Source organism: Catharus ustulatus, chromosome 4 (genome assembly GCF_009819885.2).
Source record: "Catharus ustulatus isolate bCatUst1 chromosome 4, bCatUst1.pri.v2, whole genome shotgun sequence".
NCBI lineage: Eukaryota > Metazoa > Chordata > Aves > Passeriformes > Turdidae > Catharus > Catharus ustulatus.
Window position 1 is genome coordinate 9,171,882 of NC_046224.1, and position 27,755 is coordinate 9,199,636.

The 27,755-nt window shown below is 37.9% G+C and overlaps 1 protein-coding gene across 1 annotated transcript in view; it reads left to right on the forward strand.

Moving 5' to 3' along the window:
• Window positions 1-21,888: 21,888 nt before the first annotated feature.
• Window positions 21,889-27,755, forward strand: part of SEMA3A (semaphorin 3A) — a 243,371-nt gene continuing 237,504 nt past the window's right edge. The window contains exons 1-2 of the mRNA XM_033058546.2: window positions 21,889-21,957; window positions 26,810-26,880. The gene's annotated coding sequence lies outside the window, so the exon portion shown is untranslated. The remainder of the gene's footprint in view (window positions 21,958-26,809; window positions 26,881-27,755) is intronic.

The window sequence follows — 27,755 nt, forward strand, 5'->3', positions numbered from 1 at the left end:
AACAAAAACTTCAGTGCAGACCAGCTTACTCTGTTTTTTTAAGGACCTGCCTTATCTGCCCAGATATGATTTAAATGCAAAAATACACCTTTTTTTTTTTTTTTTAATACACAGAGCTACAGATGAGACAACACTATCATTATATTAGAAATATGTGCTTTTTCTTCTGCTTTTCTTTTTTTTCACTCTAAGCAATACAGTTTCATATACATGATGGGGTTTGGGGGTTTTTTTAAGTTTTTTGATAGTTTTGAATGCACTCTGTAGAACTGCACTCACAAAGCATGAGGAACAGTGTACAGAATTTTGAATGTAGTAAATCCTCACAATTCTAATTCTATAATGATATTTTGTATTCATAATATCATAGTAGCAAAGGGTGGTGGTAATGAGTGACTATTACATAAATTATCTATTTATCTGGTTTGAATTTTGCTTTAACTATATTTGTTCACAGTAAATCAAGGATTCTTAGCCAACCTCATTCAACATACTTGGGAGGAGGGCCAGATGTGACTTATTCACTGAGGAGTAAGGACAGCCCAGTTAACTCTCTGAAAACAGTGGTATTTGCTGTCCAGGAAGGGGCTGTCTTAGGGCTGGCAGAGGTCTGTAGAACCCAGCTCTATAAGAATAATAAATGAGAACTAGCAATGGAATTGTAAGAGTATGAAAAAAGCTAATTTCTTATCAAATCACCTACATTCCTTCCATATTAATTAAAAAAAAAAAAAAAAAAAAAAGCTCAGCATATCCAAATGCTGGTGCTGGTTTAACTAAAATAGAAATCTATGTCTCTGAAAAATCTTGCTTTGTTGTAGAGGGAAGATAACCAGCTCATACTTAAATATCAAGCCTCAAATGGCTAAAATTTGAAGTGTATCCTGCCCTAACATATACATCCATAGGACTGATGCATTCATTCATTCATTGGAGATTTGAAAGCTGGTTGACAAAGAGGACAGCAACAACTACAAGAGGACTTATATAAGATTGTTGCATCCTCGCTGTTTGGTATTGATATTTTTAGTTCATGTACATATATAAAATTGAAATGCTGTACAGATACAGCAGATCAAATATTTTGAAAGAAAATGCTTGCAGTCCCTTCTGAACCCCTTCCTCTAAATTAGCATCTGTGACCCAGCTGCATAAGCAGTTTTTCTGGCCAGGATTGAAGACTCCTTCCCTCTACTCCATTGTAATTTTCATGGAGCACAGCCATTTAGCAGGGGCTGTACTTCTTCTGCAAGGGCTGGGCCCAAGGCCTTTGACAAATTTTGCATTTGCAATTGATTTGCTCCCTCCTGGGCTTGAGAATAAAAAGCAATGGATAATGCCTCAAAATCAGACTTTTCATGGTGAAATAATAAGGATTGGATGAACTGACAGCTTTTCTTTATAATGCTCATTAAGTGAGACGTTTAAATTTTTTACTGAAAACTCATTTGCGAGGAGTGTAGTCAGAAGAAAAAGAATTGGATGAGATAGATAACTGTCAAACTGTAGCATTATGATCACAGAGCAGATGAAGGAACCAAGCATCCCTCCCAAACAACAAAGAAAATTCATTTTTATAATGGAGAGAGATAGAAGTCCTTTTCATTGAAACTCCAGCTGTTTTCTTGGACTCACACTCTAGAAAATATCAGTTAAACTTTGTTCTGTCTTTTGGAAATGAAATTAAAGTCACTTTCAATCTCAATATTTCACAGCCTTTTGCAATGAAACAAACAATAAACTCAAATGTCCCACGGACCAATTGTGAAATGAAAACCCCATGGCACTTTTAGGAAGAATAGGTGAGTTAGTTCCAGTAAGGTTTTGACAATTATGTGCTCTCTAGTTTGAGCTAATTTAACATTCAGCTATAAAAAATATTTTCTTCACTTTCTTCAAACTGCCATTCCATGCTTCTGCTTGCTACTGGACAATCTCTGCCAAGGCCAGATGAGAGGAAAGAAATAAGATCAACAAAACTTTCTGAAATATTCATGCTGCTAAAAACCAAAATTTTGCATTTTTCACTTTCTTTTAGTGAGTTTGTATATTGTTTGTAATCAAACCATAAGTTTATAATCAAAGTATTGGGACATTAGTAGGAGGATCATCTGATGCTTATGAGCACAGAACAAAACTGACTAAATGCTATATTTTTATCTAATTATCTACCCTAGGTCTTTATTAGGGTAGGAACCTTAAGGAATTATTTTATCAGAAGTGCTATGTAGCTCAACAGCCTGTATCTAAGAAAGAACCAATCAGTCCATTTCTAAGGGAAGCATAAGTAAATATTTTGTACACTAATATCAGTTAGGTATCAGGCATTATTTTAAAACATGAAAATTGTTATTGATTTTTTTGGGTAGGTTTCAGTTGTCTCAGATGAAATAAAAAGAAAAAAATTCTATAAAGAAGAAATACTAGCTAGGTTAATCTGGCAAAACATTCAGCTGAGTGGGAAGAGTGTCTGAGTTAAACCCTTTCAAGGAAATATTGTGACCTGCATCATAGGTGGGGTGGTAAAATCTGCTGGAAGACACATGCTGCAGATATCCTCTGCATTCCTTTTGCAGCCATGGACTCCAGAGAATTTGTTTCTACATCATTACAAGTCATATTTTATGTTTGAAATATTTATAATTTAATTTTATTGAAGCTTAATCTTTAGGTAGGACACTGGGACATTTTTATACGCCTCCATTTTCACAGCCTCGTGCACACAGACTATGCCTCCAGGGCAAGTTTTATTGTGCCAGTGTAACATATGTTCCCAATAGGTAAGTGACACATGAAAGGAAAGGAATGTGATTTAATGTTTCAATTTTATTGCTTGCAATTTAACATATGGCAGTGAAGAAGATACAATCAATAAAACTACATGAATGTGAAAGCACATAATAAAAGATACCTCAGAAGGAAGGTCTGATTTAAAGATTTATTGAATCTAACTAGTCAAATAATTCAACACAAAAATTGTATTTATGGTCTTGGGCTCATTTGTTATTGGCAGCTTGCTAGTGCACAGTTAATGATTTTGTAAACTTCTTCCAGAAATTGGGTGCACATTTTGTACTTCACCTATTTCCATTTCACTTGCATAATGAAATTGAAACTCAAATCAACAGTGAATTTTCATAATTGATTTTGCTCCTGCAGGAGGTTAAAATTTTAATTTTTTCATTTTGTAACCTCTTTCAACATTCATTGATTTTCCTGATCTTCTTTCTCCTCTAAATCTCCCTCGCACTATCCAAGAAGTCTTTAATCAGTTTTGGCCAAACAATGTCCAAGAAAATCATGTTTCCATTTCTACATCAGTAATAAATTGCAAAGACCTTTAAAAAAATAGTTGAGATACAAAAGCAGATATAAGAAATAACCCTCCTTGTTCAAGCCTCCCCTCGTTCAAACAAAGAAAAAATTTAAAAATGCATCTGATTTTGCAAACATCTCTGGTTTCAGTGAAAAAAAAAAAAGGTGAAAATTTAAATTTCCTATAAGTTTTGTAAAAAGCTATTTTTTTTAAAGTAGAAAATACTTTTTTTTTTTCCCAGAATAAGCATCTTGGTGAGAAACAATTTGATTGATAAGGGCAAAAGGAAGAACATATTGAATTTTTCTTCTTTAGGTTGCAGAGAAGTTAAATTTCGATTCTGAATCTCTTGTTTGTTTTCATTCATAAGTTTGCTAAATTTTACTAAGATCAGCATTTACTGTATGTTATTAAAGCACACTCAGGAGTTCCATCTCCTATAATATTCCACATGAATCATCTGGTTACAATGAACTGAATATAAACTGATTGTGGCAGGGAACTTTTAGGAGAGGATATTTTTAAAGGTAACCTAAAATTCCACTGTGCTTTGCTTTCCCTTCTGTAATCAAGTTTTACTTTGTGGAAGGAGAATTATTTTCTGATCCATTTTCTCCTCTATTTATTTTATTAATCTTATTTTAGCATGCTCATATGAATGTTTGGTACACACTCTGTTTCTCATGGTAAGAGCTTTGGAGGACACACATAGGTTCAATGAGCACATTCTGGCCATTCCTGAACAGGTAGCAGAGTTTTACAGGAAACCATCACAGTGCCAGCCAGATTTCAGATTCATAGGTCTAGTTCTCCAGCTGCATCAGTTTATAGGAGGTTTATATGCCTACAGTGCCTGTCTCTTGGTGCTGAATGTAGCTTTAGGTGGGCCTTAATTGCCTTTCTAACATTAATCTCCATGAATCTTCTTCATTAACATTTTCCTAAAATTCCACTTCGAAGAGCCTAGAAATTGCTAATTTTCCACCTTTCAGTCAATGAAAGCGTTAAGAAAACTGTACCTAAATTACATTAGGGTCTTGACTTTTGCAGAATTTATACATGAAATAGGCATTGAAAATGCATATAACTATTCTAACAATTCTAGAGTTTCTTCATGCTTGGTATAGCCTGAATCCATGCAGGTATATCACTGTGATCCCTGAGTGCCTGTAAATGTCTCTCCCATGACTGTGCAGAGCACATGGTACCTATTTGCTTTGTTGTCACATTTTATGGTTCATGAAGCTCCTTAGGATATGTCTTGCAATAAAAGTTCTATTTAAGAGATGATTGCAATTTTATATGTATGAATGTGCATATATACACACACAGAGGAAGAGAGAGGAAAGACATTTGTTAGACATCATCTGCCTTCATGTGTACAGTCCCTGTCATTATGGCACTAAGGATTATCCAAAACATTTGTAAAATCTGTGGGAGAATGGCATAACTGTCAGGAATTTCCATGAGGTTCCTGTTGCTACATATCACTTCCTTTGTATCTTCTGGCTTTGGTTGACACAAAGGCTGCTGGATTCATTCATCCCTTCTATCTTTTAAATCCTGCTTTGTTTACCTTTGCCACAGTGGTGGGAGGTGAGAGATGAAATATGTTCAGCACCAAGAGACAGTCGTAGGCATATACACCTCCTATAAACTGATGCAGCTGGAGAGCCAGACCCATAAAACTGCACTGTGTGGGTGCCATATGGGAAAAAATTCCATAATCTGTGAAGCATTTGATTTGTATTAAAATTTTTAATATATATCTTCTACACTTATCTCTAGAAATGAAAATTCCTTGCAATGTAGCAATATTTTGTTTTAATTTGTTTTTAAGTTGGTCTCTTATGTTTCAGGCAACCACAGAAGACCAGAATGAAACTTTAATCAAATAAAGGCAGTTTACATTTACCCAAAAAAAGACGCCCAGTAGATTTCTGGACAAATCCCGTGTGAGAAGTTTTCTGTCACCATATATCTACATCATTCTCTGCCAAGCTTTATCATCCTGCTATTGGCTAAAAATAAGTCCACTGCACCATGGTAACTGCCTAGAGTTGCAAATAATGTTGCTTTTGAGATCTTAAAAGGTCAGCAGCAAAAAAAACACTGGGCCTTCTTCGCCATGATATAATTAAAACAAAGTCATTGGCTTATTTGGGATAAGAAAAGAACCTTCTCTGTCTCTCTTACACTAAATAAATTGGGAAGTCTCCTTTCAGCAGTTTATTGTACTTACCCACATGTCTTTGAATAGGGCTTTCCCCAAAATTATGAGTTTGACTGAAAGTCTGACCTAGCCTCACATACTGGCAACCTGAAAGAACAAATGTAAAGAATGAGCTATTTTATTACAAACAATCATCTGTCCCTGACCTTATAAGACACATCAAGAAAAATGGCTGAAAAACAAACCCCTCAATAATTCAGTCACCAGCTCTGAAATGCTGGCTGCCTGATAGCTGCCATGAAAATGCCCAGGCTGCCCAACCAAAAAGCACCTCAACTATTCATCACATGTGACCAAAACCACAGCTATGGAAAACAACTTTACAGGAATTCTTTTCAGTACCTTCTCTTTTCCACAACCCTTGCCAGCCTTCTACACAGTAGGATCCCTGGAAACAAGCTCCAAACCCTCTCCTTCCTCACACATCCATGGCAAGCAGCTGTGAATCCTTAGGCACAGCTGCTTTGAGCTGCACCATTAAAATAATCCAAAAAGGCAGCAAAAAATGGAAATATGTTATTGAGCACATGGTTAGTGGCCCTCGTGTATTGGCTAGATGGGTGGCTTCCAATTTGTACTGCTGCTGGAAATCACGCATGAAACACAAGTCTGGTTCTTTTTTCACTGTTTTCACTCTGGAGTTATTTCTGGGAAATGAAAAAAGGAAGAGACTAAACAAGAGCATCATGCTCCCTTCTCCTACTTCTTGGTTAAATTCTCTATTGATATGAGTCCTTAAATTTTACTGTCTTCAAGGGAACTCAGACTGCATCAAGGAGTTCAGGTGGTTGACATGCTTACAAGAGTTCTGCGCTACTTCATCATATTTAAAATTCAAAGGAGTTAAGATACAGAGAGTAGAAGAGGCCTTTTAGCATTGCTTTCTGGCTAGGCTAACTGGTAGGCAGGTGAGAAATTGGTTATATCAGCTGAGAAGAGTACTTTATAACTTGTATAACACCTGAATTCATTCCAGCTCCTGAGGTAGCTCAAAGAGGATGATGCATTGCTGTATATCCCACAGCAGATTATGTTCTGATTTGAATTACTGGTGAAAAAGAGCCTGGCTGTAGGTAGCACAGCTGCCCTGAGCTCAGCTCTGTGCTTAGCAGTGTATGTGGGCAGGCTTAAGCCTGTACACAGTGTTTTATGAAACTCTGAGTTGGCTGCTTGTTCCCTGCAAGGCCTACAGCAATTCCTACCACCAACATTGCCAGGAAATAAAACACAACTGTGTGAAAAAAAGAGAAAGGATAAAAGCTATTTGTAAAAAACAATGCCCCACAGTGTTCTATTCATGGCACAAAATCATCCATCTGGGAAACCTTTGCATGATTATTGCTTGAAAACATTCTTCCTATCTGATCAAGGGTTTCTTGGGAATTTCTTCATAGTCTGGGGTCATAAGGTAGATTCAGAGAGAGGTGATGCTGGCTGGTGCTCAGCATGGCAGCCCCAGTCCAGAGAAATAACTGGCTGTCAGCACAGGCAGCTCTTTTATTAACACATGAAAGGTATCTGCACTTCAGAAATTAGGGAAGTGATGGAGACATTCTGTTTCCTTTTGTGTTGCTATTTATACGAAGCAACAAAGACATTTCAATGTATATTCTACAGTTTATTTTTCCCTTTTCTTTCTGGCAAGAGCACAAAATTATTATGTCATTCCACTTTCCTCTTTAAGTTCAAGTAATATAAAATATCTCACTGTACATGGTTAATTTTCTCCTCAGTTGCTGAAATGCTTTTTCCTAAAAATCCTTTCAGGTAATTCTCTAGCAGGTTCAAGTATGAAACAGCCAATTGCTTACCAAAGTAGAGATGGCAGTAAAAAATATCAAGTGCTAGTTCTTGGGAGTGTAAGTGCTTCCACAGTATAAGTTACCAAGAAATCAGTATTAAGAAATTAGAAGATATCAGGGGGGTTTTTTTTTGTTTTTGCTTTCAATGGAGGTTATTTGGAGTTTTCATAATAGAAACAGAAGGAAGACACATTTGAGTTTTTGCTTTATATGCAATAATATTACTTGGAAAATTTAGGGAAAATGTTGTTGGAAGATTAATAATTTTTCATTTTTGTTTACAAGGAATAATACTTTTTCTTTGTTTTTCATTCGGTTATGAACATGAGGTGTTAAAATGTACCAAACAGTGAAGGAAATTAAAATAGACTTGTAATTTGTCATCATCACAAAACCAAAATATCACAAAATTAAGTTCAGGCTTTCTTCAGGATCAGTATGGCAGAAGCACAAAACTATGAGGTTCATTGACGTGTAAAAGTGCAGTGACATTTTAAAAATGTGCACTGACTTTTTAAGAATACTCATGCAGAGTGACTAGGAAAGAAACAGATAAATCTGTTAGGGTCCTGTGAACCAGCCTTTCATTTAGGTAGTAGATGCTAGATTTAGGCACAGGCTTATACAGTTCATTTAGAAATCACCAATTTTTCTCAAGCTTAAGGCAAGTAAAAAATATTTTTGCTGCATTTGGGTAGAAATATGAAAGTATGGGATTCATGATTAACTATGCATCTGCCTTCAATACCAGACAAAAAGTAATAACTACTCACCATGTTTAACACCTCCCAGAAAAGAAAATCATAGTGGTCTGCAAAAACAGCACATCCTCATAATATTTCAAAGAGTTCTTTCCTAAGAAATACTGTTTTCTCTATTTTACAGGTGAAAAACCAAAGCAAATAATACCTACAGCCAGTCTTTTCAGCCATTAATTCACTAAATTACTCCTGTTTGTCAGTCTTCAAGTCTTATTCCAGCACCTGTCAGAATAGTAGCCAAGCTCCTCCCCTGCAAAACCAAAATGTTGGGTGTATTTCAGCTCAACATCTGTAATTAGTACCTAAGCAAGTAGAACTCAAGTCATCTGTGGTTATTCATCATTAAGCAATCAGGACATGCTTTAAAGCACCTACATTTACATTTAGAAATCTTCTGGCAGAAGCCAAGTAAAAGAGGAAAGTTTTGGGAGTGCCTCAAAATATATGAGCCTGCATCTCACAAGTGTAAGGTCATTATCCCTTTTGAAATAAAGGATGGAACAGTGCAGAGAATTACATAAGAATTAATGAATGGGCCATAAGAAATGTTTGTAAGTGTTTTCAAATGAATACATTAAAATTTGTAATCAAGTACTTATTTCATAATTTGTTTTGGTGCAGAAAACAGTGAACAAAACTTAAAATAATTTCTGACATTCTGCTTGAGTACTAAAATAAATTCTATTTATTTTTACTTGCAATTATATTTCTATGTTGATCCTCTGGGTTAAATTATTATTACATGCAGGTACATTTTTGGCACATCTACAATGGAAAATCTTTTCTGATCAAAGAAAATGAGCAATGGGAGAATTAAATTGTGGAACCAGACAATGGAATCCAAGGTGCTGATACAGATAATAATTCCTAACAGCCGCCCTACTCTTCTTAGCACTACAATACTCAAAGATAAAGTAAATTTTAGAGATTCCTGGGTGAAGTCTTGTAGTGTAAATTGGTATAGGTCAATTCTCTTAATTTTTTATTGGAGAAATCCCATTAATATCTTCACAAATGGCCATAAATTAGTGAAAATAACAGTTACCTCTTGTTCTACTAATGGATATCCATAGCTAAGCCTTTTTAAACCAGATGAGTTATTGTATCAGTGTGTGCTGTTTGTTTCAAGGTAGGATACCTGGCAGACATTTTTCAATAAATATCATGAAACCATAGAAATGCTGATCTAGTCCAGCTTCCTGCTCAAAGAAGTTGAGCAAGATTGGGATTATTGACAACACTAACCTCATGGTTAGCTTTTTTTCTTCTCTAAAAGTTTAAGGTGAGGCTCCCAAACTGTAATTTCTATTGTTTGCCCCTTGCTTTGCTCTCTGCTGCTACCAAGCCATGTTTGTCTCCCGTGTCACCTCCAATTGTTTCTGTACTGGTCTCTCACTTTGGCTCTAACACTACCAGCTCTTCCTACTACTGACTTTGGTACTACAGCAGTCCATTTGAATAAAAAATTGCTGTCCCATAAAATTATACAGTTCTACAAATGCTTTAGTGTATTTATATAATCTATTTCTATAATACATATTCATGTGCATACATAAAATTAAAATATACTTGTTTAAGATGTCTTACAATATTGACAGCAATTGAAATTTTGGTCTGGAGTGGTCATTTATCCTTGCTGTTGATGACGTCAAATACATAACTTTCAGTTCTTTTAATATATGTTAGAACTGCAAACCATATACAAACATGAACATGTGCATATAAACATACAGATGCTCATTCCATATGCAGTCCAGACATGCCAGGCCTTTAAATATTTTATTCAGCAAAAGATTTCAGTATGAGATCTGTATACTTTTCCCTCTGACAAGGTTGCTTCCATGGCCTGAGCAAACTTTTGGCTTCACAGGCACCCATGGAAACATGTGCAACTATTTGTGACTACAGTGGGAATGATTTTCCTCTGGGCAAAGAGATTTTTGACTAGAGATGGACATCAGCCATGCAGATCAGATCCAAACAAGGATTTCAGGAGATTGAAACTTCCACTTACTGAATGTTGGATCCAGGATTTTAATTTAACGCATTACAAAGATAGGGACTGTTTATGAAATACATGTACTGATCCATCTGGATGTTATTTGCATCTGTGATTTAGTTAAGGGTCTCATTTACATTTTATATTTGAATTCAAAAAACTCTTTAAAACACTTAGCTAAGTACCACTGGGATGAAGAAATCATTACACCAGAATAGTGTACAAAAGAAGAATGCAGCAAAATTATGAAATTATTAACATAGTTCAAGCCACTATAGCAAAATTTTATAAAAATAAGGAAAAAGATTTCTCAGAACAAAAGCCACTTATAAAATGTGATGCAGTACATATTTTCGAGGTATGGTGAAAGAATTTTGAAATCTTTGAATAGTAAAACACACATTTGTTTCTAGAAATAAGCCAAATCCTTTCCTCCAAGTTTTTCTGTGGATGAATGAAAAACATAATCAATCTAAATTTTTAGTTACTTATGAGTAGAGTAATGATCTTTTGTTTTCCTGCACAAAACCAGACGTTATTGTGTGCTACAAAAAACCACATTTTTGTCTGATGTCCAAGCGCTACTTTATTAAACGCTAAAGCAGAGACTAATATATAGGGAGAATACTTTAAGATGTATAAAGATTTTTTCCACTAGGGAGGAGAAGGATGATGCCTAAATTTTCCAACAGCAGCGCTTACTTTCCTTCATCATCAGAAAGATTATTTTTATCCTCATTTTACACAGGGAGTATCTAACGTCAAGAAAAACAATTAATTCTAATTACACTACAAAACTTGTCCTGAGATTAAGTACAACCATATCCCATATGCCATGTGATGATATTTTTAGCCTTGTTCTTTAACCTTGCTTATCCTCAGACACAGACAGTAAAAAGACAGTAAATCCCTCATTTATTATATAATTTACTGCTACAATAAAAATCAGTAAGTAATTCCTGGAGAAACTTAGTTATTAAAGGAAAACACTTCAAATCCGGTGAACCACACATTAAAAATGTCTCTGGCTTTTCAAGAAATCGCCTCAAGAATATGAAAATCACGTGGCATGCCATAGCAGGACCCAGTAATTGTGCAGTTTCTCCAGGACAAAATGCCAGCTTGTGGTTTCAGCAGCAGTTGCATGTCCTACAAAGCAGCTCAGTGTGACTCATCAGATCCTGGTGAAACTCTAGGCTAAATTGTAGCTTACCATCACAGCAATATTTTTCAGTGTAAAACATCTGTGTTTATCCACTTTACACATCCTGTCCTCCTTCAATCCCATGGATGTCCCTCATGGCTTCAGTAGAACATTTTAACTTGCAATGTGAGTTTTAGACTGAGCTTTGTATTCCTTCTGAGATTAAAAATATCCCCTATATAGACAACTCTTCCCACTTATAGTTATTGCATTATATTTACAGCATTATTTTTAGAGTAAAATAATGTAATTCCATTAACTTTCATATTACCAACATTGAAACAGGGAGTATATAGGGATTTTTATCTCTATAGTGGGACAGACCACTATTTAAAAGGACTGAAGATTATACAGTAATTTCACGAATACAAGCCGCACCAATTTGACCAAAAGTTTGGTGGAAACCCGGAAGTGCGGCCAATATTCCAGGGCGGCTAATACATTGACAAAATTCTAAAAGCTGCCAACACGGAAGTGAGAGCCCGCGGCAGCCCCAAGCCAAGCTGGAGCCCGGCCGGCCCCGGCTGAGGTGGGAAAGCCTGGCAGAGGCGGGGCCAGCAGTGTGGGGGGCGGGCGGCAGAGCCTGAGCCAGCAGGGCGGGGGAGCCCGGGAGAACTGGGGTTAGCAGTGCAGGGGAGCATGGCAGAAGCAGGAAGGCCGGCGGGTGGGGCTGCCTGGCAGCGGGGGAAGCCCAGCAGAATCGGGGCCAGCAGCGCGGGGGAGCCTGGCGGTGCGGGGGCCTGCAGTGCCGGCCAGGGCGAGGAAACGCGGCGGTGGTGCAGACGGGAGGGGGCGGCCGTCGAGCCCGCCGGCGGGGCTAGGGAACGTGGCGCGCCGCGGCCGGCGAGCCCGCCGGCGGGGCTAGGGAACGCGGCGCGCCGCGGCCGGCGAGCCCGCCGGCGGGGCTAGGGAACGCGGCGCACCGCGGCCGGCGAGCCCGCCGGCGGGGCTAGGGAACGCGGCAGCGGGGCGGTGCTGACGGGAGAGGGGGGCCAGCGAGCCCGGCGGCGGCGGCAGTACCACCCGGCCAGCCCCGCCGAGCCGTGGCGCTGAGCTGGGCCACCCGGCCCCGTCGGCCACCATGAGCGGGCCGAGCCTTCCTGGCCCCGCCCCGAGCCAGTAAAGCCCGCTATGCCGCGATCCTGTTACTAATTGGCCAATTTGTGAAAGCTGCGCACGGATTCTCGCTACGAACGAAAGTGCGGCTAATATTCGGGGTGCGGCTTATCTATTGACAAAGACAGCAACATTGTCGAGGCACCGGGGGTGCGGCTTATAATCCGTGCGGCTTGTATTCGTGAAACTACTGTACTTTAATTGGGATCATATGAGACACTGCATGAATTTAGACCAAAATGATGATTTCTTTTCAAAAATCCTGCAATCTTTATTGAAGCAGTAACATACAAAAGCAAGAGTCCAAGAAAACCAAGAAATACTAATTAGCACCATGACCAGCAGCAACAATTTGCAACTCTACAAAAGATATACAGAACAGAAATTTTTTAAACAAAAGCTTTTTTACAACATTTTGTTATAAAGTTACCCTTGGAAGAAAACAAACAAAGAGTAAATAAAATCTATTAACAAGAACTCTGTATGTTAAATTCCATGTTTTGTTTTATCTGTGATATTATATTGAGATAAAGAGATAATATTTAATCAGTATGTACATCAGCAAAAAGCAAGAAATTAATTTTTCAGATTTATATTACACATAAGAAAAAACATGCTGTTTTTCTGCACTGGTTTTGTCCTCAAATTTTATCAGAATTGATATTGCATAAAACCTGAAATATTGGCCTGAATATTTTTGAAGACAAAGAAAATAAGTTTATAAAACTGGAAAAAATAACATGCTTCATCAAAACCCATGAAATAGGCAGAGTGAGACCTGGAAGTAATAACCACATATTTAATTTGTGTGTCTGTAAGATTAATCCCATACAATGAAAATAAATCTGATGGAATTGTATTGATAAAAAATACGTGAACATATTGTTATATGTTCTGGTCAGGGATAATTTCAACAGCTTGACTTTTAAAAAATTATCTTGTTTTGTGAAGATCAGAGAATCCTTGAGCGACTAGTACTAAATGGAGAAAGGAGTTAACCACAGCATCTAAGGTCTCACCTTACTTCACTTAACACACATTGAATTTGCCAGCTGATGTTGGCTTTTCTCTCATACCTCATTTGACACCAATTTCAATTTGTCTCATGCCTAAATGGACAGATGCACGGTAGATTTTCTCTTGCATACCTTAGAAGTGATCCAGCTCAATAGTTTTGTGTATCGTATCACAGAGCACTGAAACTGTCAAAATTTGCATGAGATTTGCTCCTGTTAGCTTTTATGCAGTGAACAAACTCAGCTGGGAAATAGTTATGAAAAATACAGGGGAAAACTGCAGACAAAAAAAAAAAAAAAAAATCAGTGGCTTAATGTTTTCTTTTCCCATTATAAACTACATGCTGCAGGTTAAATCATGAGAGATCAGTGTGCAGAAAGGATGCCGCACCATTTAGGCAAGTGCTGGTTTGCTGTAGGGTCCAAAGGCTCTGAAGAGGAATCTGGACAGGCTGGCACAATAGGCTGAAGCTGTGAGAGGTTCAAGACCTCAAGAGGTTCTTGGGTCACAGCAACACCACAGCCTGGGACAAGGGTGACTGGAAGGATTCTCAGCAGAAAAGGACCTGGGGTTCCTGATCAGCAGTGGCTGAACATGAACCAGATGTGCCCAGGTGGCCAAGGTCAATGACATCCTGACCTGTACCAGTAACAGTGTGGCCAGCAGGATCAAGGCAGGGATTGTGCCCCTAAACTCAGCACTAGTGAGGCTTCACCTCAAAAACTGTGCTCAGCTGTGGGCCCTTCCTGACGAGAAAGGCATTGAGGTGCTGGAGAGAATCCAGAGGAAAGCAACAGGGGTGGGGAAAGGTCTGGACTACAAATCTTATGAGGAGCAGCTGAGGGAGCTGGGAGTGTTTAGCCTGGAGAAAAGGAGGTTCAGGAGGGACCTTATTGATATTTACAACTGCCTCAAAGGAGGGTACAGCTAGGTGAGGGGGGGTCAAGCTCTTCTCCCAAATAACAAAATAGAATGAGAGGAAATTTTCTCAAGTTACACCAAAGGAGGTGCAGTGATTATGCCAAGATAGACACAACTGGCACCAACATCAGTCTTTTATTACAAGGTTTACATGCCAGTTTACATGCCTTCTCTCAATGGACTTCTCCCAAGCCACTCTGACTCCTTCCCTCATTAGCTACTTCACACCACACTAACTCCTCTCCTCTCTGCAAGTTTCTTTCTTCCTTCTGCATAACTGGCTAAATCCCAAACTGCCCACCCAACCCTGTCTGTTTCTCACACAGCATTTTCTCACCTTGCCTGCCCCTTACACAACCACAGGTTCCTTCCTCCTCACAGCACAGCCAGCAAACTCCATGCCAAACTGCAGCAGGCTCTGGATCTCAAGCTCCAACTATAAACTAATCTCAACTAGCTGACCCACTTTTTTATGACACCCATCCTCATCGGGCAGGCAAGGCTGTCTCCGCTCCTTGGTAATCAGTACAGCTGGAACTCGTTGGGGAAGATTGCTTTCTGCACAAACCTTACAAACTATCTTCCCACTGGGAGGCCTAAATTGGGTATTAGGAAATTAGGGTATTAGGAAAAAAAAAGTGAAAAGCATTGACAAGCATTGGAATATGCTGCTCATGGAAGTGGTAGAGTCACAATCACTGGAGGCATTTAAAAAGAACTGCCCAGAAAAGTTGTGGATGCCCCATCCCTTCAAGTATTCCAGATAAGGTTGGATGGTGCTTTGAGAAACCTGGTCTAGTGAAAGGCCCATGGCAGGGGGATGGAAACTACATGACCTTTAAGGTCTCTTCCAACCCAAACTATTCTATGATTCCATGATCCTATGGGGTGCTTAGGGATATGATTCAGTGATGTGCTTGGCAGTGTCAAATTTATGGCTGTTCTCAATGATCTGAAAGGTCTTTTCCAACCAAAATGATTCTATGACTCTATGATTGCTACTTAATTGAATTGTACCAGAAATAATGTTAAGATGAAAAGGAATGTAGGGAAAAGTAAGTTAGAGAAGCCAGAGATTAACTCACACCCTCCCTACAGGACTTTTTTGAAGAGAGTGAAGTCAGAAAAGGAGCAACTGAAGGAAAATTTCGTTAGTAATAAGGTTTCTCCAGGAGGGGATTGAGATGGACTGAGTGCCTACATTTGTTCTTTGGCTACAGAAATTTCATTAGAGGATATGGACATCTATTTCAGTCTAAGCTAAAGACTGAATGCTTCATGATATGGGGTTGAATTGTGGTTTCTATGGGTCTGTGCCATGAAGAGTAAGAAAGGCTGCTCTGGGCTGAGAATTGAAGCTTTCTTTTTATGCAGTCTCAGCACACTAGCAAGAAATAGACATCTGATGTTTATTATTTTATTGCAGGAATTTTTACAAAGAAAGCAAATTATTTTATAGGGTACAATGAATCCAGCATGGTTCTTACTTAGAACTGGTAGGATGAAGTCTGGGGAAGGATTTGTTTTAGTATGACAGACAGTCCAAGGCATCAAAAGCTTGAAGCAAAGCTCTGTAATAATTTTTGAAGGAAGTTAGTCAGAGAGTGTGTTCCTTCCACCAAGTGCTTACTATACATCTCGGGGGATGTGCAACTGAGAACAGGATGCCTGTTCTCAGCTTGTGGAGCTGGCTGAGCACTTCTGCAGTGACACAAATCCAGGGGCACCTTGGAGAAATTGAGCATGAACATACATTTTAGGAATGACTGAGTGGGAGTAGAGTGCTTAACCACACCCACCGTATTTTAAGTCATCAATCTGAAAACACCCAACAAAAACAAAACATGGGCCATGACATTCAAATACTTCAGTTAAGATTTAGATTCCCTCAGTTTTATTTCAAGCTGACAGACCAAGAAATTCCTACTGGCTTGTGTGCTATAGCAATAAAACCACTAGTCATGCAACAGGCAGAGGTTTGGTAGTGAAGCTTGCTTCTTGCATCATATTTCAAATGCAGTTTTTCCAGGCAAAACCAAGTTCCCTGTATGGCAGTTGGCTGCACTAAGTAACAATAGCCCAGCATCAATATTCTAAAGGTATCTGGGCACCCACAGAGCTGCTGTTATGGCTCTGAACTTGACCAGTGGCTGCAGGGTTTGGTGTTCTCATTCTGGCAGCCCATGACTCAAATCACCTCAGGTAAACTGAGATCGTTTCATGGGGCTCTGGGAAGACCCAATGCCTGACCTTCATTTCCAGGTTGCTGGTGATGATTTCATCATCTCTCTGTGCCACACAGGGCACATCCACTCTCTGACTACACTCAGAGCCAGTCCACAGGTGACTGTCAAGGCTGGACTCTTTTTATTGCAGGGTAAGGTGCACAGAGATGTTTTTCCTTGTGGACTGGGAAAGATTACTCTAGCTGTGCTGCTCTCAGCATGGGCAGAGGGGAAAGGACAGAGCATAAGATTATCAAAGCAGGGCTGCCCTCAGATATGTGTTCATTGCCAGGCCATGTCAGTAAGGATTAAGCACTGTTAGCATGGCAGTTTGCACAGCTGCTTGAACTAAGTGCCATCTCATCTATGGCTTTTGGGGAGGATGTGGAGAACTCCAGCAGGGAAAATAAATGTCTGCAGCATTCAGTGAGGTTAAACTCTTGGTTAAACTCTCCTGACCTGAGTGGAGCTTTGATTTCAACTTTGATCACTTGGCTCTGATATTTTGCTTAGCAGATTGAGAAGCTGATTTCTTTAGGATTCCTCTTTTGGGAGACCTCACCCCCAGCTGGGATGAAATTAGCCCTTGAAATCTGTCTTTAAAAATCTGAAGTAGCAGAGATTTCCCAGCTTCCTTCCAATGGTAAAGCTTGCAATAAAATATTTCTTTGAGCAGAGGTCCTATTGCCAGACCATTTTCAGTGACCTTGTAGACCCAAAAGTCATTTCTCTAGGCAAATATATTCACTGGCACAAAGAAGGCCAGAAAAGTAGATATTATATACTCTGTATCATCAGTTAGATCAACACTGTAGTTAATTTTAATATTCAATTTCTGCTGAACAAGAAAGGAGGGATTAGGCAGTAGAATGAGATGCAGTAGATATACCGGTTCTTCTTGTGTTTGAACCAATAAGAGGTTTCAGTAGGGATAAGTGAAATAACTCAATCACCTGTTTACTTTCTGATTCCTTCAGATAGCATAATTCATCCTTGTGTTCGTGGTTAAGATGCCAGAGATTTTGGTATTCAAACAGCATCAACATAAGGAAAAAGTAGGCCAAGAACTAGGCAGTTGAGTTTGCTTCCTTATTTTTATATTATCTCTTTTTCTTTGACAACTGCATAGCTACACCCAGAGAAGTAGTAATTATATCCAGAACCCAAAGAGGTCCATCATAACATGAAAATGTTGTGACATCATAGTCCTTGGTTAGGGAAATTATAATGATGGCAGAGGTTAAAGCCACAGTGTAGGACAGGCAGAGAAAGAGAAGAGTCTCAGAGGAGAGTTTCTTGCTCAAAAAAAGCACAAAACTCTCCAAATTTGGAGGAGAATTGTGACAAGGTAAGTCACTTTACTTTTAAAATGCTTTTTTTGCATGGGGATGTTTTTGCAAATGTTTTTCAACTGGTTTAAAATCACTCATGAGTGAGGTAGAGGAGAGGAAATAATGAGAAACAAATTCAGTGGAAAAACAAGTGTTGATGGTGTGACAAGGCAGTGAAGCAAATTTATGAACTGATTTGATCATGGATATTAGCACCTCCTTTCCTTCCAATGTGAGTCAGAGTGAACATAAACATCACAGCTATATGGAAAAAGTACCACTAGGGGGGGGAGGGGAAAAAGGACAATTAAAAAAACTTACTTTTTTGGCGAGGTTTTGTTTGCATTTTTTAATACATATTAAGAAAAAACCCACAAAGTGTTTGAAATACCTTTCCCATTTTTTTTTTTCTGAATGGGAGAAGAAAATAAGAGGACTAAACACAGTTTGTGACACACCAATAAATTTTGAGTATAAATGTTACTATTTTTTCTATAGATAGACCAATGAGCCAGGATCTTCTGTGCTGTGAATTGTACTATGACAGGACAAAAGTATGCTTTGTATCACATTTTATTAACCTTTCAAATATTCTTGGACTGATAAAGGAAATGTTCTTCTTTACCAAAGGTCATACACTCTAACATTTTCACAACCAAATTCACATCTCCTATCCTTTTGTCCTTGTCTGTGGAAAGAGAAGACACCTTTATGATGATGTTAGTACTACAAAGCATTTGTCGTGAGATTGTCTAAGAGAACTATGTCACCTCTAGAAATAACAAAATCTGCTGAGTTAGAAGGCAGCTGTTTCTCTGATGAATTAGGTGTTCACTTGCTTTTCATTTATAAGGAACTAAACTTAATTTAACAAGTTTCGAACTGATGGACACTGATCATTTTACTATGAGTTCCTCAGCCAAATTTTAGATTTCAACTGTCTGAGCCATGTGCTTGTTCCTTTGTGCAATACAACAACCTTGTTTCTGTGAGTTCATTGGAACTGGCAAATAAGGAAGGGAGCTTGAATTCCAGAGCACAGTCAGAATTTGCTTTATACCCATGACTAATGCCAAATCTGAACTCTTTCTAATAGAAACATTGAGTAACCTCATGTTGATCTCCTCTTGAGGCCAGCTATTCCTGCCTGTAACAGCTGAGGTCAGATCACTGTCCCTGATATGTATGCTCTCCTCACAGAATTTTCTTTGGTGAGGAATTATAGTGAGGAAGAATCCCACTTTTAGTTCAGGCTGGCCGAGTGCAGTGAAGTTAAAAACATCATACACATCCTGACATTTTGTAGTCCTCAAGGCTGCAGGAATTCAACAGGGCTTAATTATTAAATTGATATATAACCAGATACTTTCATCTATACATATATTCTAAGATTATTTTTGATTAAATAATTTTTAAAATATAAAATGTAGACATGTGGGTAGCAGAATATGCAATAAATTTTTTTTTTATCATTATCTTAGCCCATATGAAGACTTCCTCCAAATATATTCTTAGAAAGAGAACAAGCAGACCCAGCTATGATTAGATTTTTCTTCATAAGAGCAGAAAATTGCATGAGGTAAATATTGTTTTTATTGTACACATGTGCTGTAACAAAGAAAAATGCATACAATATTACATTTTCTCTACTGAAAAATGAAAAAGTTACAATAAAAAAGAGTAATCCTCAGCCTGTATTATATAAACTTAAAGAAATGGTAATCAACCTTGATGCGTGACTAAGGCACACATCTGTCTGTATGATTTATGACAGAACACAATCAGAGAATAAACTGTTCTCTTTATTTTTTTTTAAATATCCTCCCTGTAAGAGGATATTCTGCTCTACAGTGAAGCATAGATTTTTTTTTTCCATATTTTCTTTTCCATTAAGCTAAGAGTTTTATAATGCATCTACGAGATGTAGTTTCCTAGTAGTCATTACAGAAATCCTAACCAACCTCTTCTGTACAGAAGCTCACAGTTGTTCATGAACAGAGAAATGATTCAACCTGTTTTATTACAAAAGAAGGAATAAGCTTCTTTCTAAAAAACATAATTATAATTCTGAATTAAATGTCAAGGAAATCAAGTCTCTCTTTATTTCTATTAAAAATATTAGTGTAGGGAAATACATCAAGATATTTTCATTGTACAATATATTTTTAATACTCCTTAATTTGAATAGGACATCTCAAAGGGTTAAAAGAGTTGCAGCTTCCTGTTTATTTCATAAAATTTCCAAAAAATTTTTCCAATAGTAAAGACAACATTATCAGTACTGGAATTTAATGGAGACCACCTAATTAAACCAGTGTAAGCTGCTGAACTCTCACAAGATTTTTTTTTTTTATATAGGAACAGACTGTGTTTAAAGAACTAAGACTTTTCAGGCGTTTTGGCCAGAGGATTTGATTATAAACACAGTATTGCTTGAGTTAGAACAGAAGGGCTTGAGACACTTACATCGAATCCAATCTCTCCTGTATTCATGTGTTTATTAATAAGTAATTTAATGTTATCCAATGGCCTGCAGTCCTATTATCAACTTAATTTTAGATCAAGGTCATTAATGTGGGTTGAAACTTCTTTTACTGAACACCAGTTACCACCCATGCAGTGCAGGAAATAACATGGCATGATAGCAGAATATTCCACTGAATTAAAAAAACAAATCCACTGAGGGAAGAACTTAAAATCTTTTCCCCAGTGTTCTTTGTTTACAGTTGTAATGAACACTTTCAAAGGTTTATCTCAATTTATGCTTCTGGTGCTGGCTGGACCCGACAAACTGGCTGGCAGGGAGAATGATGCAAGAGACTCCCGTGCAAAATTTCTGGATCCCTGCCTCAGGGAGGAAGCAAACTGTGCTTATGTATTTGTCACATTTAATGGCCTTTTCAGAAGGAAATTGCGTGTCCTGTGACATCTATTGGCAGGAAAGGTGACTTAATAAAGAAAGGGAAGGTCTTGCACTAGTGAGAACAGAGTGGTCAATTAGTAATTCTGGAGTCATGACAAAGTTATGTGATGATGTTTATGCAATACTGGATTTAGATGGGCCTGGAGGAAGCTTAAAAAAGAGTAGGAGGCATAGGAGATGGATTCAGGCCCTGCCTCTGCTTTAAGTCAAATACCTCACAGCATTAGGCTATGCTAATCTACAATTGTATCTGCTTCTGCATCTCTTTCATTCATCCTGCAACATTTCACACAGAGAGACCAGAAATGTCTTAAGCAATTTTGCATATGGAAGAAATGCAGTTACTTCACTTAATGGAATTTTATTTGGAAGGCATAAACCAAAAGAGATGAAAAGACAATATTTATCATAATAAATTATTTGTCTATATAACATCAAAAAAACGTTGAAAGACCTAAACAAGAACAAAAATTTAGAAACTACTCTCTATCCTTTTAATATCTGTAAGATGCCTTTGGAGAAGATTTTTACTTTTTCATCTTTCTCCAAATTCTATTATTTGCCATTGTACTGAAAGAGCACACAATTTATACCTCAATGCAACTGTATTTATAGATGACTCTATTTCCTTCCCAAATACCAGAAAATTTAATTATCGAGAGCAGAAATGTGTGTATATCTGCATAGCAAAGATGTAGTAGTAGACAGAGTAGTGCAGTTGACAGGTAGCAGAGGCAAAGATTTTAAAAATATCAATTAGACACAGAATACCAGATTCTGCAAAGTCTAAATTGCTCGATTGTCAGACAGGGCTACTGCCAGTGCCAAAATATTAAGTAGAGTGGAGACCTCTGTCCAAGGATATTCCAAAACCTATTACAGTCAATTTAGACTCTCTGCTGATAAAAGAAGCTTTCAGTTGTGCCTCATCTCCATAGCAATCTCGCTTGAGTGACTTCAGGGAATGAAACTCATAGAACCATCTCATTTACTTTGAGTCAGATTTGGGAAAGGCACAGCATTGCTCCACACCAATCCAAGGAAGAGAGAATACAGCTCCTCATGGACTCAAACATGGCATCTTGTTCCTGTGCCTCTAGCACCCAGAGGTAGCTCTAGCCATTTGATTTTTTTTTCTTTTTTCTTATTTTTCTCTCTCTCTTTTTTTAAATTTTTTTTTAAAATACATTTAGAGCATAAAACAGGTTTTTACATTCTTAGAGGACCACCCATGAGGTTTCCTCTTTCACTTTTATGAAGCTGTTTTTCATTGGGAATAATGTGTTTGCCCTTATATGTACCAGCCAGGAAAAGCCTTCATTAAGTTCAGTTCTGAAAATGCCTATGCTCATTTTCACCCATGTTCTAGAACAAGGAAGTGTTTCTACATCTCTTTACCTGCTGGTGGGTTACCAAAATTTTATGCACACACCGAACACTATGCATAATATAGCTTCTGAGAATGTTTATGTCAACTGGAGACCACAAAACCTGACTAGCAGGAATTCTGTGTATTTTCTCCAACACAAACTGGGACTTTGCCTGTGAGTCTAATTTTGAAAAGCCACATTTTTAGAAAAACACCTTTGCAGGTGACTTATGGAGTAAAAATTATATATATAATAACATGTAATTTCTCTATTATTAGAATATTTGCATTCAAATACTATCACTCATGTATTTATTTTGTCTGGCATAAAGTTTATATCTGCAGAAGACAAAAATATGCTTTACATAACTTTCTGTCTCCTTGCAGCTTATCTCAAGACTGTGAAAAACACTTCTAGCATTGGTTTAAAGCCAAACATCACCTCTTAGGGCTTCTTACTTATGCAAATATTGATGTTTAGTGTCATTGAGAAATATTTTTATGAAAATGTATTCACTTGTGTCCTTAGTTTGGTGTACTTGATGAGATGGTGACAGGACACTTAAATCAGGCATAATTGTGATATGAGCCTGTCCAAAATTTTCTTAGAGTGAGGAAAAAAATCCCAGGCCTTCAAAGCTGCATTTGATATTGTGGCGGGGGGGTGGGAAGGGGAAAAAAAAAAAAAAAAGAACAACAAAAAAACCTTGGTGAAAATTCACAGATCTCAGGTGAAGGAAATTAAAGTAAGCTGGTTTGAGATCTCCCTTTTGCCCAGTGTACCTTTCACATCAAGGTCTTGGTCCCCGTCAGCACTGGAATTCCTGCTACCTGGGACAAATCACTTTTCCTTTTTTCTCCATATTCGCTCTCTGCTTTTTTAAGAAGTCCATTACAAACTCAGTTTTCCTTCTCATGCTTCCTCCATCAACCCAGAGAACTTTTCTGAGCTTGTGGCATAGGTAGGGACTCCCTCATTTGCTCTGAAGAAACAGTCTCTCCTTCCAGGGACTCTTGTCTTGTCTCAAGCTCAGTAGTCCAGACAATGTGAGCTCGTGGAATTCTCTCTTAGCTATCACTAAGACCTTTCAGTCATATATTGAATATAAAATATAACAATCAGAGAGAGAGAAAAAAGTTCAAAAAGGAAGAGATATTTCATCCAAATTTATTTATTGCAAGTGTGTATAAGCCCACTAATAAAAGAGCTACCAAAACTAACACTTCATATGTGGAGTGTTGCACAGATGAAACTAACCTTGAGAAGTGTATCTGAAATATCTGCTTAACTTAAAGTTGCTGTATGTCTGCAAAAACTCATGGTTGAATAGTTTATTTCCAAATTGGACTTTCAGTAGAGTAAAAGCTAATCACATCCACAAAAGGTTTCCCTCTGCTCTCTCTCTTCCTTTTGTCTTGTAAGAAATAATAAAGTGAACAGAATTTCCTATTAATTTTTTTGCTGGTTGAACAGGGTGGTCTATTCCTTTCAATCCTAGAGCAGTTGTTAGGGGAGCAGGGAGCTAGAACTGGACTTGGCTGCTCGTATTTGATTATCAGAGCCAGCTGGAAAGGGGTCAAACGGTGCCTATAAAGGACTGAGAAACCTCAGCTGTAAAAAACAGCAGGAGGTAGTTTGGCTCCTGTGATAGGCCCTGAAGTTGTGGGAGCACACAAGGAAAAAGCAGTGAGGATCCTACAAAATTTTTAATAAAGATTGGGGTTTTTTTTGCATACCTCTGTGTGTGTACGTTTGGGTGGGTGGGTGGGTTGATGTTCACATCACCATACCTGAGACTTTAAAACAATTGTTAAGTAAAATGTCTGAAAGAGGTACAAGAATTTTGCCAGTCAGTCCTGGCAAGAAGACTAGGAAAGATGAAAATCAGTGGTACTTGTTCTGTTTATTACTGGGATGTTTAGATTGAGCTTCATATGCATTAGAAAGAAGTGCATGCACCTGCAATCTGAATTTCACAAGGGATTAATAATGTTGGGTGCTTAAACTTTCAATGCTCCTCCTGAGAATCTTAAAAAAGCCTGACATTTTCTTTTTTTTTTTTTTTAGTGTATTTTCTGTGATGCTAAAAAGTCAGTTTAAAAAGACAAAAAACAATCTCAACGGTAAATAATTTAATTTATTTAATGGGTTTTTTTGTGGCTTAGAGATAAACTGCAGACCTTTTCCACATCTGATCTTAAAAGCATAGTCTTTTTAACACAGAGTTTTAATCAGAAACTTTTGTATATCTTCTGCCAGCTCTTTTGACCAGATGACAAAAATATAAAAATACAGCTGTTACTATATCTCAGGAAAGTGTTGATAGAGCTGTGACAGAAGCTTCAGAATAATAATATTTCAATATCACTCAAATTCTGCTATAATTAAGAATATGCTTTATTCAGCTGTTGCATGTTGGAGTCAATAGTTTAGTTAAGTACATACATATTGCAGGAAATAGAGAAACTAAACATGAAGTGGTTTAAAACCAGTTTGTTTTGGAATGGGTGTTGTAGCATTGTACAGAGACTGGAACAGCACGTTGGTTACAGAGTTTGTGTAGTGACTGAGAAAACTCTAGAAGAATTGGAATGGCAAACCTGTTTAATAGTCAGGACACTCTCTGTTGTCTTCTCAAATAATGGGTTAGAAAGAAGTTAAGATAAAACATTAGAATCTGTAGAGGTATCTTTTATGGCTTCTGTATCAGTTTATTTCTTAGGTCGTCTCAGCCTCCTCAGATCCAGGGCCAACAGATCTGATGGTTTTGCATCGAATTTGGGTCTTGTTTCCGCAGTCCAGCAAAATATCTTTCTTCACTAGGTTTTGTCCAGGTTTTAGCACAGGGCAGAATAAGATCTGAAATTTGTCTTAAGCCTGCAAAGAACACTAGTAGAAAATTTAAAAAAAAATTACTTCTGGAGAGCAAATCAGCAGCTATTGCTCCCTTTAGCAGATAGAGCAGTTTATTTTATTTTGAATCAATGACAGTCTAGGTTGCAGAAAATCAGCTATTTTATTTTTGAGATATTGAAACATTTTTCCTATTTACTTCAATTGTGTGTGTTGGCTTCTGTTTGAGATCTGGCAAGATCTCAGCTCTGGTTTCTTCCACTGGATGAGTTTTCTTCTGCCAGCTCTTTAAAACTAGAAGTTAGAATGTCTCTCAGCAAACTTCTTATAATACATTTGCATAAGAAAATTGTCCTGTAATGTAATTTGTTTCCTCCTTATTTCAAAATATTATAGCATAGTTCCTCCAGTGTCAATCACATTTAGAAAGTCAGAGCATTTCAGTGAAACTGTAAATCATGATCCAAATATAGAAACTTTTTTGAAAAGCATGTAACAAACAAGACCTTGCCTAATTTTACGTGAGAATGTTGCTAGCTTATTTGCCAAGGAATGTTAGGCATTGTGCAAGCACATATTAAAATACAAACTGTATCCTAGAAATCTGTAGGGTCCCATAGCATCTGCCATCAGAAATGTAACAAAATTAACCAGCACAGTCCGTGTGTTCCAAACAGAAATCTTTAATTTGAAATCTTCAGTGAAATGAGATCCAACTGGGTTTAATTCCATTTGGACTTGAACTTTCATGGATACATTCCATACAGAGAGTATTGAAAAGCATTTTTCTCTACTCATCCATAGCCCAGTCACTCTCTAGCATCTTGACAACCAGGATGTATTCTGGAGCAGGAAATCACATCCCAGGGTGTCTGTGTTCATGTGATGGTATCACAGTGGTGAGTTTGTGCCGGTGCCTGAAAAGTCCATTTATGTGAACAGATTTCTTGTTAATGAGTTGCAGAATTCCTTAAATATTTTTTCATTTACCTTGTCTTCTTGCACATTTTCATGTTAAAAATAAAAAGGAGCAGGCTGGATGGAGAGCAGGCATTCATATATTTGCAGAAAGGACGATTATTTGAGTTTTTCCAGTCAAGTGTGAGTCTCTTTTACAGCTGAAATTTAAAGTTAACTGCTCTGATCTACTCTAATTTGAACTCGGCTTTCTGATTAACTTCCTTAGCTGGAGCTTGTCTTTGTGGATGCCCACATACGTGTCTGAGTAGATATTAAAGTCCAAAGAATGGCAGAAGTTCTGTGCGGCCCCAGGCATTGTGTGCTGCAGAGTTCTGGCACTGGCAGAGCAGGTTCCCTGGCTGCCTCTGCCACAGGGCTGTGCTTGCAGAGCTGCACCCTGCAAACCTGCCTGTCCCTCTCCACATTAACGTCCCCTGCCCAAATGAAGGTTGCGATGGATTATTTTTTTTTTCCCCTTAATGAGACAATCCTAACAAACTCCAGTTGCAAACCAAGATGACTTTATTACAGCAAAAAAAGCTGATACTTTATATAAGTGCAATATGACTGTGTTTCATCACAAGACTCCTGCCATGCACTTTCCCAAATCTTATTGAATTTAGAATGGTCCCTGTTACATGGTCAGGACTTTGGGTGCTTTAAAGCAATGCTGTTGGGTTGATTATGTTCTTATTTACTGTTCAGAAGTAAGTAAGCTTTCATGGTTTTTTTCTGTAAATTTGTTGTATTTTTTAAATATAAAATTATTTTCCTTTAGGAGTATCAAAAGAGTCATCAATCAAACTGGATAATTTTGCTTTGACCATTAAACACTTGTGGCTGTGTGAGGTAAGATCTTTTCTTATTCTTTTTTTTTTTTTTTTCCTTTTTGACATGCATTTAAATAAGTTAAAGCTAACAGTTTCTTTCTGTTTGTCTCTTAGGGATTAAGAATTCTGTTAAAATTTAATATGTTCCCTAAAGGACCTAAGTCTGAAATTTGAATATTTGTTTTGATTAATTTTCTGTTAAAACCTCAGCTAGATGTTCATCCAGACTGATCTGATGGATACAGATAAATACCTGTAACAAGGCACAGGTAAAGCCCATGATGTGCCCTATAGCTTTGGTCCTTGATTTGTGTCCTGACAATGTCCTGCCTGCTTGCTGAGGTGGGACCTGGCATAGCAGGACATTGTGCATTTTGATTTATTTGGGAAATTTCAGTGGATGGCCACACCAGGGCCCTTCCTCCTAGGGAACTGGGAATTGAGACTGGTATTTCTGCCTCTGGGTCAGAGATGTCCATGGTGTGAAAGTGTGTTAGGATGGTAAATACACAACTGCTCTGAACTGTGGGTGTTGTTTTCATACCCAGTAATCTTCTTATGCTGGAAGAAGCATCATTTACAAGAGACCACTCTTGCAGGTTCAGCCCTTGGCTGGATACTTGGATGTCTGAATTAGTTTCAGGTGCAAGAGCTGACTTCCTGCACCTATGATTGATTTCAAAAACACAAATTTTTAAAATAAAAACTTCAGATGGGAAAGGAAATCCATGACATCAATGTCCTTGTGGTTCTTAATGTTCCTTTTTTATAGGAATTGTGACTGACCATGGTGTAATTTTCCTTGTGTGAACTCTGGAGTAGTTACAATCACTATTTGTATAGGCTCTTCTCACAGAGGTTGGATTTAAGCACTAGTTTTATTTAGCTATTTTG